The sequence below is a fragment of the Lygodium microphyllum genome, chromosome 8 (assembly GCF_053477565.2).
Source record: "Lygodium microphyllum isolate KBCC chromosome 8, Lygodium_microphyllum_v1.1.10, whole genome shotgun sequence".
In the NCBI taxonomy this organism is placed as follows: domain Eukaryota; kingdom Viridiplantae; phylum Streptophyta; class Polypodiopsida; order Schizaeales; family Lygodiaceae; genus Lygodium; species Lygodium microphyllum.
Genome location: NC_141142.1, coordinates 50,333,203 through 50,337,931, shown reverse-complemented (window position 1 = coordinate 50,337,931; position 4,729 = coordinate 50,333,203).

The window sequence follows — 4,729 nt, the reverse complement described above, 5'->3', positions numbered from 1 at the left end:
TGGAAGGGGAAGAAATATATTGTCCCAAAAAGTTAGGTGCAAATAAAATATCTGGTCTTGTGTTTAAACCAATAAATTGAAGACAACCAACAAGATTAGCAAAAGGTTGATGAATGTCTAATTCTTCATTGCGTGTTGTAGATGTACCCTTGGTAGAGCTCAAAAGAATGGGAGTGTTGGCAGAGTGCACATTTGTCAACCCAAACTTCTTAACAATATCATTAATAAACTTTGTTTGGCAAAGAAGAAGAATGCCTTGTTGTCAGTGTCGTTGAACTTGAATACCCAAACAAGAATGTATCTCACCAAGATCCACCATTTCAAATGCAGTCAATAAAAGCTTCTTCATAGCATCCAAGAAAGTAATATTATTTGACACAAGAACAGAATCATCAACATATAGAGCAAGAATAATAAAACATTTGTCCTCCCTTTTGATGTAAAGATTTGGGTCAGCAAAACATGCAATAAAACCTTTAGATGTGAGGAACTGATCAATCTTAATATACCAAGCACGAGAGGCTTGCTTCAATCCATATAATGCATGATGAAGTTGGCATACAAGACGCTCCTTTCCTGCAATCATAAAACCTTCAGCTTGCTCCATATAGACTTCTTCTTCAAGATCTCCATTGAGAAAAGCCGTTTTAACATCCATTTGGTAAATTTCTAGATCAAATAGTGTTGCAAAAGCCAAAATCATACGAACAGTTGTGGAGTGCACAACGGGAGAAAATGTTTCTTGATAATCTACTCCTGCAATCTGTGAGTAACCTTTTGCAACAAGTCGTGCTTTGAACTTATCAAACGAGCCATCAGCTTTGGTCTTGGTTTTATAAACCCATTTACATTTGATAGGAACACGATCTGGGGGGAGTTCAGTAAGAATCCATGTACCTTTGGAGATTAAAGAATCGTACTCAGCTTGCATAGCTTCTTGCCATTGATCCCTTTGAGATGAATTGATAGCTTCCATATACGATATTGGATCCTCTTGGACAGACATAGCATCATCAAAGACATCATATTCAATAGAATAGAATCCATGCTCTATCTCAATAGGAAGATCGACATAGATCTCCAAATTTTCATCAATCTTCTTTGGAGGTGAAGGAGGTTTATGATCATCAGAATTAGTAGACTCACAAAGCAAGTAAGGAAATGCACTAAGCAAAGACTGTGTATCATCTGAAACATCTGACAACCATGTGCCACCCATAATCTTGTCATCAAATGTAGCATCACAACTAATGATAACCTTTTGAGTAGAAGGATCATAAAATTTGTAACCTTTGGAATGATCTGAATAACCAAGAAAAATAACCTTCAAACCTAGAGGATCCAACTTATGTGGAGTGTCCTTGGGCACATGAATATAAGCAATGCATCCAAATGTGCGAAAGTGAGAGACTGAAGGTGTCTTCCCTATCCAGATTTTTATCGGAATTTTACCAGCAGGTGCAGTTGTTGGAAGATGATTTTGAATAAAAATGGCTGTTAGAAGTGCTTCAGTCCAAAACTTTCGAGACAAACCAGAGTGTATAAGCATGCAATGTATAGCATTAAGAATAGTGTGATTTTTGCGCTCAGCAACACCATTTTGCTAAGGAGAATAAGGAACTGTAAACTCATGATGAATACCTTGATCCTTACAAAAGTCATCAAATAGATTGGATACATCTTCACCGCCATTGTCACTGTGAAGCGTCTTTATAGAGAATCCAGTTTGAAGCTCCACACTTATCTTGTATTGTTTAAATATAGATAAAGCCTTAGACTTATGTCAAAGAAGATAGACATGTGTGTACCATGAGAAATCATCAATGAAAGTTATAAAATATCGATATTGAGACTTTGAGGCAGGAAAAGGACCGCAAATATCGGTATGAACCAAATCCAAGAGAGCACAGGAATGTGATGTAGGAGAAGTGTGGAAAGGTGAACGATGGTGTTTTCCAAGTGCACAGTACTCACATATTCCCATACGTGGATGAGATTTAAGATCCATACCTTGCACAAGACCATGACGATGAAGATCAAGAATTTTGGCAAAATCGGAGTGTGCAAATTGTTGATGCCATAATTTGCAATCTGCATCTCCAGGGGCAATAACAACATTTGCAACTGTATCGTTCAATGATAGCTCCAATAGATTACCATGTCGAGGAGCCACTGCTATAGTATGTCAGTCTTTCTCCATACGACATTGATTATGATCAAAGCCAACAAACAAACCAAGATCAACTAGACGAGCAACAAAAAGAAGATTTCTTTGCAAATCTGGAACATGAAGAACTCCTCTTAATATTCTAGTGGATGAAACAGTCCCCAGATATAAATCACCCACTCCTTTGACTTGACAAGTCGTATCATCCGCAAGGTAAACAAACTTCTTGATAGGAAGAGAATGATACTTGTGAAGCCACTGCGATTGGTATGTCATGTTTCCAATGGCACCTAAATCAATGATGAATAGAGAACCATCATGAACATGAAGTACCTTTTCTGGAGAGATAACATGATGGACGAAATTGAGCTCCTGATGAGTATGATCATCATCTGTTGTAGTTTGTTGAATAATATAAGCTCGAGAATGTTCTTCATCATATCTGTGTTTATAACAACGACGAGATGGATAATCTGTATGTGCACAATTGTAACGTGTCCCCTAGAGTCATCCCGGACACGTCTTAGCAGTCCATCGGAAAGGATGTATAGAAAGCTCCGCCCGGCACTCCCATGGAATGTTACGGGACTTGCGATCTAGGTCTTCCCGCGTCTGCCACGTAGCGGAAGTATCCTGGCCGTTCCCACTTACGATCGACCTGAATTTGGGTTTGGTCATTAGCTAGCATCAACTAGCGTCAGACCCGAGCGAACTACTTTACGCAGAAATGCCAGGTCCGAAGCGGAATCACGCTGCACTTGGTTCAAGGAGAATGGGAAACGAGAGGGATGCAAAACTCAACCTCTCTGCCATAGTCCCATTCCATTTCCCTAAACAGCGTAAATTGGGTAAAACATAATTCTCGGTCATTGCTTTCGATGAACCTCCCGCTGCTCTTCCAGATCTTTGAGAAAAGTTCCCGGCTAACCGGGACCACCCATCCGTAGGACGGACCCATGGTCCATCCTCCGCACTTTCCTCGGTTTGTTTTAGTTATGTAATTATCTAACACATTAATTTGACATATAACAATCAGCTTCTTTAATTAACCCTGTTAAGCACTGGTTCCTTCACGTAATCTTATCACGTGACATAGAAAAACAATATCAAACAACTTCTTTATTATCATTTCATCATTTTATCTTTGGAATACAAGGAGTTCCGCCCGTAGGCTTGTCCATAATCCGCCCGAAGGCTTATCCAGTAATCCGCTAGGGATCACTATTCCAAGCTTCTGCCCGTAGACTAGTATGCGGGCCTCGAGATCCAATCCCGAGTCACGTTAGCCTCTTGTGCAGGACCCGGAAGGCGAGGGATTTACAGCCAGAGCCCCCCTGGCACCCAAGCGTCCTCCTGCTCCAAGTAGAGCTCAACGGAAAGACCTCTCGCGGCGGGTTCGGTCCACGTTCCCGGCGCAGTCAACAACCCCCTTGGTTAGGGTCAGGCAGGCAGTCGGGGGTAACTGAAGCTGCCTCTCCCTTCAGGCCCTCAACCTGAAGCATTTAGATATCTTTTCATCCTTTAGTTCCTTGAGCAAACAATGCAAACAGTGCTTTCTAAACTATTACAAGCACAATCAATTTCAGTGGTCGTTTATTTGGCCAACTGTTAAGGAGTGAATCTTTCTCTCCGAATGCATCCAGCATTCGATCTGGGATCAATTGCGACTTGGCAAGATCCCCAAGGGTTTGTTTGTTCACCCTTTTGTCCTTGGGTTAGGGCCATACCCTGTTAACCCAACTTAACCAATACCTTAGGTTTTATTAATAGTAAATCCTGGCGACCATGTCGCTTCAATTTATTGATTGGTCATTTGCTTCCAAGCAAATACCTAACTCTCCTTTTTCTTGGCAATTATTCCCCAAGAAAGGTGATGTAACAGGATGATTACTCATCCTCTTGTGAGTTAAATTTGCGCAAGAATCTGCCAACCTCATTCTAAGGATTGGCAAAACTTTCTTGTGATCAAACCACAAGGCTATGCGACGTTGCAACTTGTTGCACAAGGGTCGCCTCCATTCCAAGAGATCATTTCAGTTTTGAATGGTGTTTTCTGGTCAAGAATTATGATTAGACTCGAAGTAGGGTTTAGGGCGTCTCCTCACTCACCCCAATCCTAATTGCACTAGACCGACAACGTTCGGTCCTAGGGATTCCAACTCAAACCAAGTTCTAGCACTAGGTCGAATGATCCTTAGGGTAGCAACCTTAGATCGTTTTATGCATGAGCATCCAATTGACTCAACATTTTGTGAATGTGGGTATGATCATTGGGTTTGAGGGTTTTGACTTGGCAACAAGTGTAAAACTAGGTCGAATCCTTATTGCGCTAAACCCTAGTTAGCACTTGGGATAATTATCATATCAACTGAATCATGCCTATATGAATCCCTTGTGGGTTAGATGATTTAGACAATTCAATATACTTGTCTTGCGACAAGGATGAGCCTTTCCTAGAGCTAATAAACTAGATCTAAAGGGAAAAATAGTTACAACTACACCAATACATGTAAACATGCGATTCACTGCTTCTACGCATCACATGGTTCACAATAACCCTAT